Below are 24,628 nucleotides of genomic sequence, written 5' to 3' on the forward strand. Positions count from 1 at the left end.
TAAAATGTCACTACAATGATAATGGAAGCCCTCTTGTTCTTTTATCTAAAACAACTCCTTCACTCTCATTTTTATCTTTTATAATATCCTTCATAGCATTTATCAAAATTTTGAATAATTTTTAAATTCTGTATTCTCTTAAAAAATAAAAGTTGCAGAGGGGAAGAAATATGCCTAGATCTTATTCACAGTTGTGTTTTCAGTGTTTAGTAAAATCTGTTATTTAATATTTTGTAAATAAGTTAATACACTTCTTTTTAATACAAATGTATTTTTATAGAATAAATAATCCATATTATTTGTTGAATTATATGATACAAATCTGTATGTTCAGATATCTTATAGATATGTTTCATTGAAATTATACCTATTTAAGAAAAATATTCAGGGGACATAATAAAATACTTGATATTAATTATGATCAACTTTATTATAATCTGGGAATCAAAGTTTTTAAATTTTTTTTGTAAACATCTAATGTTATTTACTATGTTCCCTCTGTTCCTAGCACTTGTCATTAAAAAAGAGAAGATCATACCTCATTAAATGCAATATGATTTTCTCATTACATCTCTCTCTCCTTCTAATTCCATCATCTTTATTTATAGTGTTTACCTCTTGGCTCTCACTTTTTTACCAAATTAGAATAGTTATTATTTTTATTCCTATAAAATAGGAATAATTATCTAAGATTTTGGACTTGCCTATAAATAGATTCAGAGTTAACATAAAATAGGTTTACATCATAGCAAACAAACAAACAATTTCCTATAATCCTCTTTGATGAAACACCAGATAAGATTATGGAGCAGAGCCCCAGAAAACTCACAATGTCATATCAATTGAGTTATAAATAAATTTATATTATTTTAAGCTACTGAGAATTTAGGGTTGCTTGGTTTTGCAGCATAATATAGCTTTATCAAGCTGATACAATAAGATTCCAAATGAAAAATCATAATTAACCTTAGATTTCACATTTGTGATATACCAGTGAACATTTTTTTTTCATTTTTTATAATTGTTACTTGATAGTTATTTTATTGGAACCCACTCAATCATCTTTAAATTACTTTGTGTGTTTTAAAGGTACCATAAACAGTAGATAGCCTTAATCATGGACAAGTTTCATTATTAAGGAATGCATCAGGAAATTAGGGCAGTTTCACAGGTGATTCATGGAATGTTGACATAGTCACCTGAATGGTATTAACTGTATGGCTTTCTATATGTTTTCCCTTTATACACTTTTAGCCTTCTTTTTTTTTTCTCCCCAGTAGGACTGTGTTCTCTTTTTTTATGAAATCAACTAGGCAGCATTAAGCCTATTATTGTTATTCCAGGAATAATAATCATTAGAATTTCTTTTAAGTGAAATTATAAGAACTTTCATTTCCGATGAATGGTGATTGTTCTTGCAAAAATCATGTAAAGTAACATCACCCAAATTTATTCAAACTTTTATGCAGACACATACATTTGCTAAAGGGGGAAAAAACAGTATAGAATTATTTGATTTAAAAGCTTCTTCGGTTTATTTCTATTATGCCTAAATTTTCAGATGGAAATGCAAAAATTAAATGACTGAGGATGTTTGGTTTGCTTAATATTAACTCTGAATGAATGTTTCCAAATGGCCTTGAGTAAATTATATTTTTCATGTAATAGCCTAATAATAAATGAAATGCTTTTTACCCCAGTGCTTAACATTCACTAAAGAGTCTTGTTAAATATGTATGATTATTTTCTAAGTCCTGGCATTATCACTGAATTACTGCAGTTCTTTTTGCTTTTTTCCTTCCTTCCCTCATTCTGTCCTTCCTCACTCCTCCCACTGCACTCCCTTTGTCTTTCTTTCCTTTTTATTTTACTTCTTTGTTTCCTTGGATATCTTCTTGCATTCCCTGTAGAATTAAAGTAATCAGGGATGATGTTGTGCTACTATTGTGTTTTAAGATCAATAGCATTAGTTTATACCATCCCTTTTAAAAAGTCTGTTTACAATAGGCTAGAAATAGAATGGAGCTTTTATACTGGTCAGAAACTGCTGAAAATTAATAACTATCAGACTTGAGCATACGACTGCATCTTTCAAAGAACAAATGCATTTTATCGGGCATTCTAAAGCAGGCTGTTATTCAGTGAGGCTAAAGAACAGTGTATTATGTGTGCTGAGGACAAACTCCAATTATGCAGCTAAGTATTTGGCTAAGGTTTATCTTAATATTCTTAGTCACTTTTGAATAGTCTTTAGGAGAATCTCTAACTGTTTTTAGGCAGTAGCAAAATAACTTTTGTGTTTGGAGTAGATTTATAACATTGCTTATTTGGCTGTATTTTAATGTTCTAAATGTTAATGCCATCAAATTCTTAGTATTTTCCTGAAATCACTTTATGTCTAAAATATATACCTATAAATATACATCTATATATCTTTGTGTGTATATATATATTACATATGCATAATTGTTCTCTACATTATAATGAAAGTTCAAATCAAATAATACAACAATAGAATGTGGGTCCTATGGTACTTAGAAAAGTCTCTTGGTAATGGCCTGTAGGTGTGAGGCAATCAAACACTATAATCATGATTAATTGCTAGCCAACTAGCAAAAGGAGCCCCAGATGCATTTAAATACAGATTTCAGCTTAACACAATATACAATTGAAAGCTCTCTTCTTTTTTATTAGTATATCTATTAAAATAACACTGTGCCTGTCTAAAAGAATTTAGTACCTTCAAAAGTACAAAAACAAGTTATAATTCCATTAATTGAACATTTGTATATTTTAAGACCTATACCTTGCTGTATAAACTGTGCTGTTTGCATGCTCTGTTAGGGAAAGTAGTGTTATAAGGAGAAGCAGATTAAAAAATTTAGACAAAGTCTTTATTTATTTATCTGGTCCCTAAACCAAAATAGAAAAAAAAAAATTCAATTGAAGGATCTTTGGATGGATCTATTTCAGACATAAAAATAACAGAATTTCTCTTCCATAATTCATCTACACCACACTGGACCCTCTAACAAGTATATATATTGGGCTTCTTCACTAATATGGAAATATCAGATTCTTGGGTTTGGACCTGCAGAAGGGCAGGGACTATCGCTCCCATTACCAGAATAATTATCCTCATAAAGTGAATGAAAACTTAAACACAATCAGTATTCTACAAAAGATAGTGGAAACAAATTAAAATGTCAGGAGTTCTGGCTCAGGGTTCCCTAGATGTAGTTACATTAATATTTCTACCATGGTGCTCTTTGGTTTGTGGACCATCTGACTAGTGTCCCTAGTGTTTTTCTGCCTAATATATTAAAAGATACACCAGTTGCTATCCCACCAAAATTCTTGAATCTCTGATATTATTTGATTATAAGCCTTGACTAGATATTCATCCTGGTACCTCTTTGTTTTTTGTACCTGAATCTGAATTTAATACTACCTTGAGATTTTAAACACACTTATAAAAATCAAATATAAGTGTTTACAGAAAAAATTATGAAGTTTTAAGAATATTAATGAAAAGTGTACAAAATTTAAAAATTTTAAAGGTTAAAAATGAAACTAATTTATATTTATATATTCATATTTATTTATATAATTTATATAATTGAATCCTTACCAATAGGAAATTTGTTAAAAAAAAGATTTATACATATAAATAAGTTTGAATAAAATATACATGTGACATAAATGTACCAAAGGGCCTTTGAAACACTTTGAAACACTTGAAGGACTAGGTACTTCTTAGCCATTTGTTATGTGATAGTCCAAATTTATCTGGAAAAGGTAGGTCTTATACTTTAATACTACTGCTTCTCTAACAAAGTATTTTAAGGCCTGACCTTTGCCCTTCTATAATACAGTTTTATAGTTTACAATGAGGGGAGAAAACAGGCAGGAGGGTTTTATAAAATTTTTATTGGTAACCAGATAAATGCCGTGAGTATCAAATGAAGAAGAAAGAACTCTAACTACAATTTATCATTCTTTGTTATTTTGGTTATCAGATAAGGATTTCTGTTGCCTTTTCCTGGAGAAACAGAGATTAAGTATATGAAGTACATGTGAAATGAAAGGAGTGAAACACATTTCTCCCTGTCTGAGGTGTTATCCCATGGAAAGAGTGCCTCCCACCAAGCTTTCTTACAAACATGCTGATGGTACTTATCAGTAGACTTAAGAGAGTCCCTAACTAAATATGTCTTTTAAGTGTCAAAGTCAGACCGAAAGAAACTTAAGACAAATGTGAAACAAATCCGAAATGGATCCATATTTTATTAAAAACATTATTGGAGCTATTGTCAACATTTGAACAGTGTCTGAGAAGTAGATAATAACTTTTGTCTAATTTCAAAACTGAGAAGAATATTGAAAAACATTTTTAGTAACATAAAACATTTTTTCAGTGGTTTATTTTAAATAAAATTGAAATTATTGGCTTATGAAGAATGGAATGGATGGTAGAAAAATGGAAGTCAGATAGGCATTTTTTTGTGTGTGTTCACCTAAAGAATATAAAACTGCAGAGCACCCAACCTGAAACATATTCTCTTAAAAATAATGATTGTGCATACATCATTATTCAGAAACCCTCTGTTAATCCAAAATGTGATTAGTGCTAGAGGACAGGGGACATTTAGAAACTATATTTACAGACTCAAGCTCCTTCAGAAAGTAATGTTGTACCTGGCTTTGCCTTTAATCATTAATTAAATAGGTGTTTGGTAAGATCTATAATTCACATGAGCTTACTTTGACTCTTTAACCATTTACTTTTATGTGTTAATACAGAGTTTGTTGATTTGTCTTCTGCCCCTCCTACAAGAGAATTGGAATATTTTAAACCAAAGGTAAGCACTCTGAGATTCTAGAAAGCTCTTGGCCATAGTTGATCTGCAGGATCCAGGTGGAGAAACAGGAAGCTATGGATGTCCACAGTTACTTTTTATTTGAGGTGTCACTGCTTTTATAAACAAATTTATTTAAGACACTGATCTAAGCCAAGAATATGAAAGGACTGTTCATAAGGAGAAATAGGTTTCTCAGACTTACCAAGACCTTTCTTGTACAGTTGACTTTATCTGGAACCAGAAATATTAATGAACTAGAACTCCTAAGTAAATTTTAATTTATTCAAACATATATATTTATTCAAAAATATATGTTATAATATTATACAGTATTATACAATACATTTGGTTTGAAAGAAAAGCACAAATATATTACTTGTGATTATTTCATGTACACTCAGAAATCACATGTATATGATCAGATAGATAAACACACCATGTGATTTTTCAACACTTAGCTATTAATCATTGCATTTTTCCCATGTAGAAATATATGTATGTTTATTAAATAGTGATGAGAAGAGGAACTTAAAAGAAAAAAAATAAAAACTAGTTAAGGTATAAAATAAGTCTTCTCATATTACTTAGCTCACTCAGTCTTTTTTTACAACTTACCTAGATGTACTTTACCCTTCTATAATAGCCAGAGAGTAAGAATCAGAGATATTAACTAATTTTACCAAGATTGCCTTAAAATGTCACAACTTTATGAATCAGTAAGATCGGTTTCATCAGAGCTGACAATACAGAGAGAGTAAAGCCTTCTAGCAAAAGTTGGTAATGGGAACTCAACATCATGTATCATCTCACTGCAATAGAGGCCACATGGCCAACTGACTCTCCAATATAAAATAATTTTATTTTACAAAAATATTTTTTAAGGAGTCATCTTCTCCATTCTGATTTTTAAAATATACGTTCAGCGGCACCTGGGTGGCTCAGTGGGTTAAGCCTCTGCCTTTGGCTCAGGTCATGATCCCGGGGTCCTGGGATCAAGCCCCGCATTGGGCTCTCTGCTCAGCAGGGAGCCTGCTTCCTCTTCTCTCTCTCTCTGCCTGCCTCTCTGCCTACTGTGATCTCTCTCTGTCTGTCAAATAAATAAATAAAATCTTTAAAAAAAATTAAAAAATAAAATATATATTCAGTTATTTAAGCATAACATTTTATGCAATTTGTTACCATTAAAAATGGTAGCAAGTAAGCATGGAGTTATACAATATCATAGATTTCTAAAGTCACAAAACATAATAGTATTGCTAAATGATAAATCTAAATAGTGCAACATAAAAAATAACACAAGTCACATCACATGACATGTTGACTATATCAAGTGAAGTTTGAACTGAAAGAAAAAAATTTGCTAAAAGTTTGTAAACTAAAGATTATATAGGGGAAAAAAAGTTTTCTAACTAGAAAAACCCCTTATTTATTCTGTATTAATCTGGATCCTAAACTGTTCTCAGTTTGTGTGATTCATACTAAATGTCAGCCCCTTAAGTTATGATTAAGGTGACCCGAAATGTTAATTTCAAAGAGTGTTGCTATTTCTTTTTCAGCTTCTAAGAAACTTTAGAGATTAAAAAAAAAATCAAATCCTTAAACAAGAATGTTTTAAAATACATTATAGAAAAAGATGGTGGCCCCTGCAATGATTCTCTTCGCCTCTCCCAATGAAGGTGAAAGTCTAGATAAGTCAGCTTTTATTCCTATTCTCTGTGTACATTGCAGTTTTTACCGTGATTTTAAAAAAATTGACATAGAAATTATTTAACCCTTATGCCATAATTTATCATAAACTGTAAAACATATAAAATATACATTTTTCTCAAAAAGAAAGTATAAGGATGAAAAATGCTAGCTGTAGAATTTTTAAATATTTGATGCTGTTTCCTACAACTATCGTAGTTATGGTCAGTGAGACTACTAAGTATTCAGATCAAATAAGGCATAATCTAGCAAAGTGGGCTTGGGGATGGTAAAAGCACTCAAAACAATTTAAGAAAGTTTGTGGCAGATTACAAAACTCTTAGAAATATAGCTTTTATTCCCTAATCACATATTTTTTTTCTTACTCTCCTCCACTCTCTTCTTACTCTCCTGATTTCTGTCAAAACAATTGTAGGACGTTATTGATTCATTCTCTTTCTTCATCCCTAATCTATTTGTTACATTTTGTACTGTTGAACATTAAAAAAAAAATCTCTGTATTAATCTTCATTATACCATATCTTGTTTATATTTCTCTCTTCTGACTCCATTATATGACAATTAAATACAGGAAAAAATTGATTTTCTTTTTTTCTTTTTTTAAAATCATTCAAGATTTTATTTAAATCCAAATTAGAACACATATAGTGTAGTATTAGTTTCTGGGTTAGAATTTAGTGACTCATCAGTTATGTTTAACTCCTAGTGCTCATTATTTCAAGTGTTCTCCTTAATGCCCATCACCTAGTTACCCCATCCCCCACAAACCTCCCCTACAGCAACTCTCAGTTTGTTCCTTAAACTTAACAGTCTCTTATGGTTTGCCTCCCTCTCTGTCTCTATTTTACTATTTTATTTTATTTTTCCTTCCCTTCCCCCATGCTTATCTGTTTTGTTTCTAAATTCCACATATGAGTGAAATCATATGGTAAAAAATGGATTTTCTAAATGACATGTTATTTCAAAGAAATGAAAATTCAGCTCTTGAACTGATGTAGTGTTGCCTTACTATCTTTTGTATTTTCTGTGGTTTCAGAACATGCTTTATTCTTCTCTTGCTAAACTGGGGCTTGTATTTGAAAGCTCATTTCCAGCCCCACATCTGGAATCATTATGCATGTGATTGGTTTTTACAAGTCTTCAGTGTGTGGTCTCTCTCCTCAGTGAAGTCTCTTCTGTGCTCTGAGAGTAACAAATCAATTTTTGTCTGGGGATATAATCCCTAAGATAAATGCCTATCTGAATAACTGAAACTCTTCTTTCTCTTTCTTTTTTTTTCCCCCCTTGTCCATCTTAGTATTGACAGCCTGCATTTTTCTAATATGTATGGTTGTGTTCTTGAAATACCCTTAATTCTTCAACATATCTTAGTTGGAGACTAAGATTCATTGTTTCAACCATTATCTGTCACCTGCTTAAAAAATCTTTCTTGATGCTGACTACTTGCAGGAAATTCAGAGAACAGAACCATTCCTTGGGTTTTTCTGGGTGCTTCTCATTTCCCAACAGAATAGTCTGCTATCACTCTCCATTGTCCTTTCCTTCTTTTTTTTTTAATTTTTAATTATTTTTTAATTTTTTTATAAACATATAATGTATTTTTAGCCCCAGGGGTACAGGTCTGTGAATAGCCAGGCTAACACACTTCACAGCACTTACCATAGCACATACCCTCTCCAATGTCCATAACCCCACCACGCTCTCCCTCCCCGCCTCCCCTCAGCAACCCTCAGTTTGTTTTGTGAGATTAAGAGTCTCTGATGGTTTGTCTCCATCCTTATCCCATCTTGTTTCATTTATTCTTTTCCTACCCCCCATGTTGCATCTCCACTTCCTCATATCAGGGAGATCATATGATAGTTGTCTTTCTCCAATTGACTTATTTCGCTAAGCATAATACCCTCTAGTTCTATCCACATAGTTGTTAATGTCCATTGCCCTTTCTTGATGGTGACTAGCAGTATGTCAAGGATGTATCCAAGGCCCACTGTTCTATTCATTTCTCCTCTGTAACCCTGAAATTCCCAGAGTCTGTCTGTGGAAAATTTCCATATTACCTGTGACTTCCAACAATTTAAATTGTATTAATCTGTTTTGAATGTCTTTGCATTTCAAAGATAGTGGTTTAAGTGGTATACATCAATAATAATAGTAATAATAATAATAATAATAATGACTTTTCCTTTTTATTCTCAGGAATAATAGCATTTTACTACTAAGCCAAATATTTGTTCACTTTGAACCATAGTATTTCTTGAAAAGACAAGCCCTAAGCTACATAATTGACTTTCAAAATATATATTATAAATGTGGACCTTAAGGATGAATTCTTCTAAATGCTGTTGAGTGAAGAAGGAGCCACTACTAATCATATTATCTGATTTGATTATGTGTATTGGGATATAATATTTGTTAAATATTTGCTGAAGTAAAGTAAAACCTAGCACATCTGGTATCTGTTTATAGTGTTTTGTTTTGTTTTGTTTTGTTTTCATCATTACTAACTGCTAAGGCCTCATCTGGATTTAAAAATAAAACAAAGCAAAAAAAATTGATATGTTTTACCTGGATATGGATTTGCATGTATAGCTAAAACAGATTTTTTGCACTTAAATATTAATCATACATATCTCAATATTTTTTAGTAGAAAGATCTTGAGCCAAAAGTTCAGGCTATAAGCTCAATCATGTCTCAACTTTAACTCATGATACCATCTGTAGAAGCAACACTGTAACTATCATTGTGTTTTGGGGGAATACTCCACTTTGACATTTCTAAATAATTTTGCATCTGATTTTTGGTTTTCATTGTATTTTTTTTTTACATGCCAGCATTTTTAAAGTATAATTGACAAAATTGAAAGATACTTCAAGTATACATTGTGGTGTTTGATATGAATTATGAGAGAATTCCTCCCATCTATTTAATTAGCTAATATATACAACCATCACTTTACATATCTCTTTTTTGATGAGAACATGTAAATTGTACTCTTCTAAAAAATTTCAAATACTGACTATAGTATTATTAATGATAACTATCATGATTCACATTAGATCTTCAGACTTATTCATTTTACAGATTTATATTTGTATTTGTATTCATTTACCAGCATATCTCTGTTTCTATTTCTCTTTTTCCCCTGGCAACCACTTTCAACTCCTTGTTTCTAAGATTTTGACTTTATTTTTTAGATTCCATATACATGTGGTATCTTCTGGTATTTGTCTTTCTCTTTTTACCTTATCTCACTTAGCATAATGCCCTCAAAATCCATCCATATTGTCAGAAAGGCAGGATTCCCTTCTTTTTATGGCTGAATAATATTCCATTGTATGTATCAATTCTCTTTTTTTTCCTAATTTTTTTTTTTAAGACTTCATTTATTTATTTTACAGACAGATCACAAGTAGGGAGAGAGGCAGGCAGAGAGAGAGGAGGAATCAGGCTCCCCACTGAGCAGAGAGCCCAGTGCAGGGCTCAATCCCAGGACCTTGAGATCATGACCTGAGCTGAAGGCAGAGGCTTTAACCTACTGAGCCACCCAGGCGCCCCTATATCACATCTTTTTATCCATCCATCTATCCATGGACACTTGGGCTGCTTCCATAGTTCGGCTATTGTAAAAAATGCTGCAGTAAACATGGAATGCAGGTACCTGTTTGAGATCTTCTTTTCTTTTCTTTTTTTATTTTTTAAAAGATTTTATTTATTTATTTGACAGACAGAGATCACAAGTAGGCAGGGAGGCAGGCAGAAAGAGAGGAGGAAGCAGGTTCCGTGCTGTTAGCAGAAAGCCCCATGCAGGGCTCGGTCCCAGGACCCTGGGATCATGATGTGAACTGAAGGCAGAGGCTTTAATCCACTGAGCTACCCAGACGTCCCGAGATCCTATTTTCATTTTCTTTGGATACATACCCACAAGTAGAATTGATGGTTACGTAATAAGTTCTATCTTTATTTTTTGAAGACCATTCATACTATTTTCCACAGTGGCTGTACCAATTTACTTCCTCACTGACAGTACATAAGGGTTCCCTTTCCTTTACATCCTCACCAACATTTGTCTCTTATCTTTTTGATGACGGCCATTTGACAGGTGGGAGGTGATATCTCATTTTAGGTTTGATTTTCATGTCCCTGATCATATTTGTATTTCTCTGACTGGCTTGTTTAGCTTAGCACTTTAATTTCTAGATCCATCCATGTTGTTGCAAATGTCAAGATTTTATTCTTTTTTATGGCTAATATTACATTGTGTGTGTATATGTATATATTTGTGTAAAAAAAAATATATATACATGTATATACACAACCTCATTTTTATCCATCAATCTATCCATGGACACTTGCCCTGTTTCCATAGTTTGACTATTATAAATAATGCTGCAATAAACATAAGGGTGCATATATCATTTGAGATTAATGTCTTCATATTTTGGGGGTAAATACTTAGGGTAAACAATGCAATTACTGGATTATAGGTAGTTCTATTTTTAACTCTTTGAGGAACCTCCATATAATCTTCCACAATGGCTGAACCAGTTTGCATTCCCACCAACAGTGTATGAGAGTTCCTTTTTCTCTGTACACTCGCCAACATGAAATACTCCACTTGGGATGAAATATTTTTATCTCAACATTTCTTCTCAGTAATGACTTATACATCTTTTCATTGGTACTTCATGAAGCAACATTTGGTGGAACATAATTACAGCCACAGAAACAATACTTTATGTAAATAAACGTTTCAATTTTCTTTCACTAGGAGAACTTCATGTTGATGTTAATCTATGGCTTTCAGAGGATTTTTCAATTAAGTTTTATGAAGGATAAACATATATAAGAGAAAATCAAATATATATCATACTTGTATTTATTTTAGGATACACAAAAAAGAGCTAAGTGTGAGTCAGTTCTTAGGATTTACAAAGATTACCATTTCCACATATTCAGGATTTTATTTTATAGCAGTTTCTATCATTATATTGTGATATAATATTACACTTAATCATATTCTCCTCAAAATATTTTTAAATGTGTTTGCTTGCTACACACACACACACACACACACCCCCATATACATATGCCAGGGTCTTTGGAGCACATGGTATGAAAAGTATCAAAAATTTCTCCAAACTTATATAGATATAAATATGATTTATTTTGAAAAATAGTTATAAAAATGGAAAAAATGATAAATTTAGATAAATCTTTTTTTTTTTATTTATTTACTTACTTTGGAAAGAGAGAGAGAGAGCACAAATGGGGTGAGGAACAGAGGGAAAAGAGACTCCCGGCTGAGCAGGGAGCCTGTTGCGGGGCTCCATCCCAGGACTTCAGGATGGTGACCTGAGACAGGCGGACGCTCAACTGACTAAGCCACCCAGGCTCACCTAGATAAATCTTTTAAATGACAAAGGAAATAAGCAGCTGAGAGAGAGAGTAGTCATGGGAGCTACTTCAAATATGCTTAGAAAGGAACTGTATTTACTGATTCTGTGAATACGAAAAAAATTTTTTCTGTTAAGAAACAGATATTTCCCTGTTTTAGGGAGAACAGAAGGATAAGGCATGAGATGATTTTGAATATATTTGTATAAAATTATGTTTGTAATTTATAGCTCATGTTAAGAATTTTGGATTATATATACTCATTTAGGTTGAACCATATGAAGTTGCTAATATTTGACCATTTTTACTACAAAAACAGTAATTTTATATGGTTCAACTTATTTTTGGAAGAAAAAACATTGTGAATTCTAAGTTCAGTAGAGTTATAAATGTTAAGTTGATTCTTATATTGGGCAGAAATGTTATTAGACAGGGGCAGAAATAAATGGAAAAAACATTTAGGAAGCTTTTGGAATAGTCATTGTTTATGAAAAGCAATGGTGGACTGTATGACTGTGAGCTGGAAACAAACGTGATTAATATGTACCAAGCATCGGCTGTGCTTCCTAAAGTATAGTGGATATTAGGAAACAAAGATACATAAATAATTTCACTGCCATACAACATAACATATTGTAAAACAGTTGTTTTAAACCAAGGTGTACATCACAGTATCCTGTGCTAATTTTAAAAAAAAAAAATGTAGATTATTGGCCACTTCTGAGATTCAATGACTGAGATTCTGTGGATAGGCCCAGGGGTATATCGTGTGTGTGTGTGTGTGTGTGTGTGTGTGTGTGTGTGTGTGTTTCAAATCATGTAGCTCATTCTGATGTGCAGCTCCAGTTAAAAGCCACAGAAAACTTAGAAAGACATATAGTTAAGTGGATAATTACAGTACAATGTGACAAATGTGATGACATACAGATGCACAGAACTAGGAAACTCATAAACAAATTAACTAATTGAATAAATCACAATTTACTGAATGATTTTTCCAATTATTTAGCTGTAAACAATTTTCCAAAAGTATATTTATCTTGAAAGTCATAAGCAACCTTTATGAAAACAAATACTAGAGAATCAACTATTTGTTTGCCACTTCTGCCTTCAACTCATTTAGTTAGAATTTGGGTAATGCTAAAATACTTTATTTTGTTGGAAGCATAATATTAAAACCACATGATATCCCTTAAAAATTTATATGTAATACAATTTGTAATGAATTTAAATACTTGTTCTACTCAGTGCTGTTATCAGGTGGGACTGAGAAATTAATATTATATTGATTTAGGAAATTATTTTTTTATTTGTGTTTTCCTGATTGGGTAAAGATAGTCTTTTTTTTCTTTTAGAGTTAGCATAAACTTATCACTAAAAAACAAATATGATTCTAATATATGTCTAATAATTATTATACTGTTGATCTTATTCATCTATCTACAAGTAGCATTCTAATATAATATTTTACTGTAGCATTACTTGCTTGCAGTGATGTCCTGATTCACCACAACTAATTGTTCATGTCTCTTCCTAACTCCATGTTCAATGATAACACATTAGTATTGGGGGATAATTCTTCATTCATTTCTTGTGTTTCTGTGCATGTTGTGAAGAGAGACATTGACTACCTTTTTATGACCTAGCTTATCAAGGAAGTTTATATAATAAATTTGAAAGATGGTATCTTCCCTCTGTGCAAAAGACAGATTTATTGATCACTCAGTATAATACAGATATCATCTCTATTTGGAAAAGTTTCTTTTCCCTATTGCCCATTATGAAAGACGTAGATACCCTACATTCAAGGCTTTTCTTCTGCAACAAACATTCAGGTGGTATTTAGATCATTTTATCTCACCTTGTTGTATGTGGGCAGTGGAGTGTGGCACAAATTCTGGTATTCTGAGAACTGCTACTGCTGTGAGAAGTCAGCTGTCCTTTGCCTCTGCCTCAGAAATCTTGGCTCTTTTGCCAGCATCCATGAAACTGTGGCAAGCTAACCTATTTGCTTGCAAGTAGGGTAACAACACATACCCTCCACAGTCCTTGAAATTAAGTAGCTTGGAATAGTCTCAGGTGAGAATATTCACAGTACAAAAATCTTCAGACACAATTAAGTAGTGTTTTGGTGCTTGTTTTAGTATTAAAAAGTCAATTGTTAACATTTGGCAACACCCCACTGCTTGATAATATATTGTACTAACAGCAGTATTGCCTGCCATCTTTTCTGACTTAGCATACTCAGCTACCTCCTAAACCATCATATTAGAAATACTATAAGTGACGGATACATCACAGCATCCCTTAATGTGTTACATTGTAAGGAGCATGGCTCTGCATTTAAGTATACCTGATTGTCAGTCCAGTCTGTGCCTTTTATAAGCTACCTGGCATTTTATAAAACCATTCTTATTCACAGCAATTCGATAGACCAGTAGTAACGAGACAATGAAACACACTCAGGCCTTAAAGACATGCCGTCAGGATGCGTGTTAGGCAGCACATTGTCCCTTTCCCCAATACAAAAGCTTTTCTAATTGAAAATTATAAATGAAAAAGTAAACATAATCTCTGGAATAATCAAGACTATGAAGAAGAAAATGAATAGTGTGAAAAAAAAGAAAGAAGGAAACAACAAGAACTCATCATTGGCTTTTGATTTGTGTTAAGATTTTAGAAAACAGAAGGACCAAATGTATCCTTAATATCCTGAAATTTGTGTTTAATCAACATGCTGATAACAGAAGTTATCAGCGTATTTAAAGTGAAGTAGTATCTACTAAAAAGACAAAGCTTCCATTCAGATTTTTCTTAATATTTGAATATTTAAATATGTACTTTGAAGTTAAACGATATCTGAAAAATATTGAATTTCAGAATTATATTTTTTGCTGTGAATATATAACCTTACCATTTGAAGAATACAGGTGAACTTAGTGCAAGAGTAAAGTGCAATGATGATTAATTATTAATTATTAATGATTAATAATGATCATGAACCTGGGGTATTTCAGTAAAAAACTTCAAGAATTTCCTTAAGAAGTTATATTAATTGGCACACCTGGGTGGCTCAGTGGGTTAAGCCTCTGAGGTCATGATCTCAGGGTCCTGGGACAAGTCCTGCATTAGGCTCTCTACTCAGCAGGGAGCCTGCTTCCCCCTCTCTCTCTGCCTGCCTCTCTGCCTACTTGTGATCTCTCTCTGTCAAATTAATAAATAAAATCTTTTTAAAAAAGTTATATTAATTGAGAACATCTAGAGAACATTTATCTGCAAAAAAAAATGTTAAGAAAAGATAAACTACAAACTAGAGTGTTAGCAAGACACTTATCTGATGAAGGACTGGTATTCAGAAGATACAAAGACCTCTGAAAAATCACTAATAAGAAAACAAACAAATCAAAAAATGGGCAGAAGATCTGAGCAGTCATCTCAACAAAGAATTACAGATTATAAATAAGCATATGAAAATATGCTCAAGATATAGTCATCAGAGAACTGCAAATTAAAGCAAGATACCAGTACAAACTTATTTGAATGGCTAAAACCCAAAGCACAACACCAAATGCTGCCAAGAATGTAGAGCAAAAGGAGGTCTCATTCATGTAGAAATGTAAAATGCTACACTTTGGAAGACAGTTTGATAGTTTTTCACAGTATTAAACATACTCACCTTACCCTCCAAAATCATGCTCCTTGGTGTTTACCCAAATCAGTTGAAAACTCTCCACACAAAATCCTGCACAGGTATGTTTATAGCAGATTTATCCATAATTACAAAAACTTAGAAGCAACTAAGACACCCCTCAAAAAACAACTTTATCTATACAGTGGAATATTTTTTTTATGATAAAAGGCAATGTTTTACCAAACCATGAAAAAATATGGAGTGATGTTAAATGCATGTTGTTCAGTGAAAGAAACCAATATGAGAAGGCTACATATTGTATGATTCCAACTATATGACATGATATTCTGCAAAAGGCAAAACTATGGAGACAGTAAAAAGATTAAGTGCTTGCCAAAAAGCTGGGGTAGGGGTATCAATGGGTCGAAGGAGCGAGGGATGAACAAGCAAAGCACAGAGCATTTTTAAAACAGTGGAACTACGCAGTAGGATTCTATAGTAATGGACATATTATCAAAACCCAAGTTCAGCCACCCATCACTCAAAAATCCAATACTTAAGAGACAAGTTTTTTTTTTTTTTAAGATTTTATTTATTTATTTGACAGACAGAGATCACAAGTAGGCAGAGAGGCAGGCGGAGAGAGAGGAGAAAGGAGGAAGCAGGTTCCTCACTGAGCAGAGAGCCCGATGCGGGGCTCGATCCCAGGACTCTGGGATCATGACCCGAGCTGAAGGCAGAGGCTTTAATCCACTGAGCCACCCAGGCGCCCCAAGAGACAAGTTTTGATTGGAAAAGAATATGAGTATGAGCTTTGTTCAGGATGCTTGCCATTTGAGGAAAAAGCAGAGTCTTGTCCAAAGGCCAACTCCAAGGTTTCTTCCTAGCTCAGAGATTTTTAAAGGGGTTTAATCAATTAAGACAGTGCAGTGTCTGTGGCATTTCTTGCTTACATGCAGACTTGAAAATGCTAGCTATGGAATTATTTCGGTGCTTAGAGATTGTACAAGAAGTTCTAGTTCCTTGGTGCACAGGAGAGGTTGTGCAAGAAGATCTGGTTCCTTGGTACCCAGGCTGGTTGTACAAAGTAATCTGTGCTTTCTGCAAAGGAGAGCAAGGTCTACAGATGTGCAAAGGAAGGTCAATAAAGTAATTCATGTGACCTTAGAAAAGAAAAACATCTTGCTAAAAGGTAGCTGGGCTAATCAGAAAGCCAAGGTGACTATTTAAACAGATTTGGTGGCCTCCGTGGCCTAGGATAGTTCTGGGTCCTTTACTCCCCAAGGCCAGTGGTCTGGAAATCTCAAAGATAAGTTAGTTCTTTTTTTTTTTTTTTTTTTTTTTTTTTTTAGATTTTATTTATTTATTTGACAGAGGGAGGGGGCAGAGAGAGAAAATGTGTGCATACATGAGCAGGGGCAGAGGGAGAGGGAGAAGCAGGCCCCCGCTGAGCAAGGAGTCTGATGTGGGACTTGATCCCAGGACTCTGACCTGAGCCGAAGGCAGCTGCTCAACCAACTGAGCCACCCAGGCATCCTGATAAGCTAGTTCTGTTACAGATCAAGAGCCTTAGGTCAGGGGCACCTGGGTGGCTCAGTGGGTTAAACCGCTGCCTTCGGCTCAGGTCACGATCTCAGGGTCCTGGGATCGAGTCCCGCATCAGGCTCTTTGCTAAGCAGGGAGCCTGCTTCCTCCTCTCTCTCTGCCTGCCTCTCTGCCTACTTGTGATCTCTCTCTTTCTGTCAAATAAATAAATAAAATCTTTAAAAAAAAAAAAAAGAGCCTTAGGTCAGCAGGCAAGGGGTACATTAACTTGAAGCAAGTTAACCCTTAAGACCAGCTGGAGTGTTATTATAGACACACTGTACATTTACCAAAATCCGTAGAATGTACAACAGAAAAAGGAGACCTTAATGTAAACTATAGAATTTGTTAATAGTGTATCAATATTGGATTATTTTTTGTAATAAGTAGACCACACAAATGCAAAATGTTAATATAAGGGAGACTGAAGAGGACTGGGGGAGTGTATGGACTATCTCTGTACTTTCCACTCGTGTTACCATAAACCTCAAACTGTTCTTAAGTATAGTCTACTAATTAACAAACAAAACAAAAGACCATGAGGCAGAAATTTAGTGCAAAAATAATAACATGTTTCACTGTTTTCCAGCGCTGGCCTAGTTATGTTTTCTCTTTTCAGTTTTTCATTGTCAGAACATCTGGGTGGCACAGTTAAGTGTCCAACTCTTGGTTTTGTCTCAGGTTGTGATATCAGGGTCATGAGATCAAGTCCTGCATGGGGCTCTACTCTGAGTGTCTGCTTAAGATTCTCTCTCTCTCCCTTTCCCTATGTCCCTCCCCCCCATGCTTGAACTCTCTCTCTCTCGAATAAATGAATAATTAAATAAAGATCTCTAAAACTTTCATGATCGTGTTATTTAGAAATTAACTAAATACATAGTTTTATAGCTTGAAATGGAGGCAACTTTTGTTAATTCTAAAATAAACTGTTTTCCACAAAATACCCTCATTTAATAAGTTTAGCTTGTTCAATTCAATATAATTAATGTGTTCTCATTTACAAAAGTTTGAATCTGTGTTAAGCATTGAGTACAGAGATTCCTTAAATATCTTAGCTAGTTAATAATAAGTCAAGTGAAATTTTTGTTTAGGAAAATGATGTCTTACTCTAGATATTAAGGACAAAATATTTGAGCACTAAATATACATTCTTGAAAATACAGGATGCTTATAATATGTGGATATCACCAATCATTTTTATATTCAACCCAATTATTTGATATTTGAAATTAATAGTTGAAAGGAATTCTATATTTTTTATCTTGATAATAGTAATTTTTCACACAATTATCAAGATCACCCTTAATAAAATATACTAGATATTTAAATGAGTAAAATATCGGACATCTACTCTTTATTATTTTGGTCTTTGTCATATAGACACATGGCTTCACTGTATTAATTGGAATTTTTTCTTATATTTTTGTATCTTGAAATAATTTTATTACTATTAATTTACATGTTTTTAATAGCAATTAATTCATGTTAGGAAATTACACAGGCAAAAAAAGAAGCCAAAGCACCCAATGAGTAATTATCTTTTAATTTGTTTATGGGGGAAAAAAGTAGAATGCCTCATAAATTATTTTTGGAAAGCAAAAATTTTAATAATGCAATAATACATAATATATAACATACATATTTAATAATATAACATAATATAATAATATTTATTGTTGTTATTGCTAGGAAACCTAAGAGAAAGAAGTTTTTTTTTATTTTCCATATTTATGTGCAACAATGACATTCAGTATTAAGTGACTACATAGCTTTTATTTCCAAAATGGGTTTGACTGATTTTTTTGAGAAGTACGAAGGATTTGATTTACAAAAATATGAATAGATATGCATTTTGAATTAAAAAAAATAATATCCTCAACTTAAGAAGTAGACTACAATCAGTACCTAGGATATTCTGTGTGCCTCACTGTGTCCTCATGTGTAAACAGTTCTCTGAGTTTTGAGTATATATCATTTTTTTGTTTGTTTGTTTTATGTGTTGTGTATCAAATCTTTTTCTAATCTTTCTGTAATATATGTGAATGTCATTATACTCTATTTTACACTTCTGTGACTTAGTTTCATTCAATATGATGCATGTGTGTATTGTACTCACATTAATGCATTTAACTATTTTGCCTACTGTGTAGAATATCTATAAATATATTATACTGTATATATGCATTCTACTGAGAAATATATTTGGGTTTCTGTCAGTTGTTTCTTTGCTTTTATTAACACTCTTTCTATTAATTTTTTTGAACACATTCTTGAACACATAGAATATATGTGCTAGTGTTTTTCTTTAGTATGTAGTCAGTAGTGTGATTTCTGATGCTCTGTTTTCTGTTTCACATTTCGGCTCCAAGCAGTATAAAACAGTCCTCAATCCATATCCTCACACATGCTGTAAATAGTCCAACTGTTTCTTGCTTTATTTCTCTGACAATGCATCTCATTGTGATTTGTATTTGTATTTCACCAATTACAAATGAAGTTAAAACTTTTTTTCATGTTAATTGATCACTCTTGTTATTCTTGGAAATGCCTACTTATGACTTTGATTCATTATTTTACATGGAGTTATTCATCTACTTCTCAGTAAAATCTCTATGTATTCAAATGCTTATTCTTTTTTAGTTACTGTATTGATTTTCTATTGCTGTGTAACAAATTACCACAAATTTAGCAGCTTAAATCAACAAAAATTTATCTCACTGTTTCTGTGGGTCAGGAGTCCAGCAACATAGAGCTAGGACCTCAGCACAGGAATTCCTAAGGCTGAAATCAAAGTCTCCATGTAGTATGTCTTCCCTCTGGAGGCTGCTTCCAAGCTCCCTCAAGTTGTTGGCAAAATTAATTTCTCTGAAATTTTATGACCTAAATCCCTTTCTTTTTAATCATTGGATCTTCTCAGCACCTAGAAGCCACTCTCAAGCCATTGCCATGGGACTACATCATAAGCCCTCTCCAGAACCTGAAGGCTAGATTCTTCAAAATTAATAAGGCAGCATCTACTGCAGCTTTGAATCTCTTTGACCTCTTCTGTCTCTGACTTCTACACCCTCTATTAGGGGAACCCACCTAATTAGTTCAGGCTCACCCATCTCAAAGAGACAGGATTTTATAAAATCTTCACACCATATTAGAGACCATCTTAAAACTCAGCCTATCTAGTTATATAAGTTGCAAGTACTTTCTCACAGTTTCTGACTTGAAAATATTCCTATGTGTATGTAGGTATGTGTGTGTATCTCATATGTTTTTATTCATTCATCTACCAGTTTTTACATTGGGTTGTTTCTATGTCTTGGGTTTTGTAAATAATGGTACAGTGAATATGGGGTACAAATATCTTTTTCAGCTAAGTGTCTTATTTGCTTTGGATATAATCCCAGAAGTAGAATTCTTCGATCCTACAGAAGTTCTATTTTTAATTTTTTGTGGATCCTCCATACTGTTTTCCATAGGGGCTATACTAATTTACATTTCCACCAATATTACATGAGGGGTCCCTTTTCTCCATATCCTCACCAATGCTTGTTACTTATCTTTTTGATAATAGTAATTTTAATGGGTATGAAGTGATATCTCATTGTGGTTTTTAATTGCATTTGCTGATGATTAGTGATGTTGAGTATCTTTTCCTGTGCCTGTTGTCCATCTGTAATACTATTTAGGAAAAAAATATCTATTCACATCCTCTGTCCATTTTTAAATCACATTGTCTGGGTTTTTTTTTTTTTTTTTTTTTTTTTTTTTGTTTCGTGGGTTTTATTTATTTATTTATTTGCTATTTAGTTGCATAGTATTTGCTTAATTTAAATACTAACAACTTTAGACTTCTTTAATTAGGTTTTCAGTTTGTATCTTTTTAAATAAATTCTTCTTCATCTTAAAGATCTCATGGTCTTTCTTGTGTTAGGATTGATTTGCATGTTATTTTTGTTTTATTATTTATTTATTTATTTTTTAAAGATTTTATTTATTTATTTGACAGAAAGAGAGAGATCACAAGTAGGCAGAGAGGCAGGCAGAGAGAGGGCAGGGAAGCAGGCTCCCTGCTGAGCAGAGAGCCTGATAGGGGGCTTGATCCCAGAACCCTCCAGAAAGTCAAATAATAATGCTCCATCATGGTCAGGAACTAACTGAAATTGTAGACCTAGAAGAACAACTAAGCCCAACCTCACTTGACAACTCTCAAAACAGACTGTTCTCATCCCATATACCTTTAAAGGTTTCATTCTGTATGAACCTTGAAGTTGACCTTCCCTTCATGAATCTTAAAGAAAATTCTAAATGTAATACAATAATGTAATGACAAGAAATTTCTAAAATCCTGTAAAAATCCCAATTAAATTCTTATGTTAATTATTCTATTCTATTTTTATAGATTAAAATGAATATGTATAGGTCATTGATAACTTTAAAATAAAGAAAAAGCATGAGTGAATATATGAAAATATACTAAGGGATTACAATTACTTTAAATTCTTATTTGTTAGAGGACAAGTCACTGTAACAAAATAAAACCAAACTACAATATTTTATATATGGAAAATTAGGATATGTGATAAAGGCACATTTTATATCAGTCTGAGAGAGAAAAGGAAAACTGGAAATCATTTTGACCAAAATAATACAACTTACTTGAAAATATGTTTTAGATATTAAAGACATGCAATACATATACACCAATTTATATAGGTACCAAAACAAAACAGGGAAATGTACATGCATATATAAATGAACCAAGCTTAATGTCACATTAAGAGTATACAGGATAATGCCTCCTCAAGGTGTCTACAGTCTAATCCCCAGATTTTGTGACTATGTTACCTTACACCTTACATGGCAAAGGGAACTTCATGTATGTGATTAAATTGAGGATCTTGAGTTGGGAAAATTATCCTGATTATATGATGACAAGGAAGCAGCAGGGGTCACAATCAGAGAAAATGGCATGACAATGGAAGCAGAGAAGGAAAGGAGATACGAGGACAGAAACACAGAAACAGGAGAGAGAGAGAAACTAAGAGAAGAGAGACTAACAAACAGTCTGACAGGAAGATGCTACATCAATCTCTGACTTTGATGATGGAAGACTGATGCGTGAGGCGAGTGGGTAACCTCTATGGGCTAGAAAAGGCAAGGCAACAAATTCTCCCCTAGAGCCTCTAGAACTAATGTACCTCTGCCAACCATTTTTAGATTTTGACCTCTGGAACTGTGTGACATAAATTTGTACTGATTCAAGATACTATATTTATGGAAGTTTGTAACAACAGCAATAGGAAACTAACATAATCTTATTAAACTAGAAACAGAAATGAGACCTGATGTGGCAAAAAATTTGAACTTTTATATAAGCCATAGAAATTTCTAAAAATTTTTTATTTAGATGTTATTTTATACAAATAAAGGCAAGTGACAATAATTTCTAGAACTTATAACATTATGAACTTATAACATTATGAAATGCAAAAGATAATACACAGATTATCAATAGAGTTTATTTAAGATAAAGAACAGATAGCCTGGCAGTATTTATGCAAAGGGATGTAAATAGGATAATTAACAAATAGGAAAAACATACAAAGAAATTACATATCTTCAAGAGCAATCAAAGAAATTATTTAAAACATCTATTTTTGTAAGAAATTGTGTCTGGGCGCTTGTATTTCTTCAGCATTTGCTTTAATGGCAATCAGATTGTAAATATATTTTTATGTCTATGCAGTCCATTTAGGAAAGGGTTAAATTCTTTAAAAACAGTTTGGTCCGTGGTAGCTATTTTAGTAAATATATTTACTGAATAAATCAGCAAACAAGGAAAAAAAAAAAAAAGACATGCCTTTTTTTTTCTTCTCAGAATCAAGCTGTAGAAGTTTGAATACTTCATTCAGTAAGTACTTATGGTTGACTTATTTTCAATATATTAAAAATAGAATACCAGAAGTTTTAATTATAGCACTATTAATATCATTTCTTTATATAGTCTGCACAATGAAATTTTATTATTTGTTTCTTTTCATTCTGCCTATTTCAGTGGCCATCTTTAAGACCAAAAAGTATTTGAAATTTTGAATAAGACAATATAATCATTTCATTCTTATAGTAAAATCACACCAGCTTGAGACTAAATTACTGGGAGAAAAAGCACACGATGATGCATTTTATTTTAAAATCATTTTTAAATAAATAAATACATTTCTTGGAAAAAAGTGATCAGAACAGGTATGTGGAGAACAAAAATCTTTCTCTCATTTTTAAATTACTGTTTGACCTTAAGCAAGTCATAAAATCTGGATTTTGTAGCTCTTATCTATAACATAATAAAATTTATTATAAATCAAAGAGAGAAAAGACATCTTATCTTGGGGTGAGTGGAATTCATAATATGTATAATAGCAAAGAGAGACTCCATAAAATAAAATTATGGGAATGTTAGAGATAAAAATCAAGATATTTCAAACTCTGATATTTTTAATCTGATCTTTTGCTTAAGACTTATTCTGCTTTATCATTCCACGGGGGCATATTAAATTTAGCTCACCCACCCTCAGCTTTATCTAATTTCAATGTGTCTTTATATTTCATTGCTTTCAAGAGCCCTTGTGCATCTCTGTAGTCACTTCTAATCACTAAACATATGTATTTGAAAAACTGTTTTGTAAAAAAAAAATCATATTATCTTATAAAATGTAATTTCTATCTATGATCTATCTATCTACTAGGAATATTATTTGAAAATAAATTCATAAAACTGATATAAAGAGAGATCTGCCCTCCCATGTTCACTGCAACATTGTTCATAATAGCCAAGATATGGAAACAACCCAAATAGCCATAGACAGATCAATGGATAAAGAAAATGTGATATATATACAGTGAAATATTATTCAGCCTGAAAAAAGGGAATTCTGCCATTTGCAACAATGTAGATGAACTCATTTGCCATAGATGACCTTGTGCTAAGTGAAATAAGACACACGTATGACAAATATCATATAAATCCACTTATAAGAAGCATTAAAATAATCAAACTCATTGAAGTAAAGAAAGAATGGTTGTTACCAGGGACTTATAGAGGGGGAAATGTGGAGTTGCTGCTCTAAGGGTATAAAGTTTCAGTAATGCAAGATGAGTAACTTCTAGACATCTGCTGTGAACATCATGCCTATAGTCACCAACACTGTATGTACTCTTAAATATTTGTTAAGAGGGTAGATCTCATGTTAACCACATGAGATCTAACCACAAAAACAAAACAAAACAGAAAAAGAAATGCAAACTTATGAGTGTGATAAACATGTCTATTAACATGATTATTGATGATGGTTTCATGGGTGTATGTATATGTCCAAACTCATCAAATTGTATGCATTAAATATGTGCAATATTTTGTGTATCAACTATTACCTCTGTAAAGCTGTTGGGGAAAAAATG

The 24,628-nt window shown here is 32.6% G+C and overlaps 1 long non-coding RNA gene across 1 annotated transcript in view; it reads left to right on the plus strand.

Annotated features, from left to right (window-relative positions):
* LOC116576578 overlaps positions 1-23,087 on the plus strand; it is a 235,030-nt gene extending 211,943 nt beyond the window's left edge. The window contains exons 3-4 of the long non-coding RNA XR_004280210.1: positions 4,804-4,862; positions 23,052-23,087. This is a non-coding gene — a long non-coding RNA (uncharacterized LOC116576578). The remainder of the gene's footprint in view (positions 1-4,803; positions 4,863-23,051) is intronic.
* The last annotated feature ends 1,541 nt before the right edge of the window (positions 23,088-24,628 follow it).

Source organism: Mustela erminea, chromosome 17 (genome assembly GCF_009829155.1).
Source record: "Mustela erminea isolate mMusErm1 chromosome 17, mMusErm1.Pri, whole genome shotgun sequence".
NCBI classification, from domain to species: domain Eukaryota; kingdom Metazoa; phylum Chordata; class Mammalia; order Carnivora; family Mustelidae; genus Mustela; species Mustela erminea.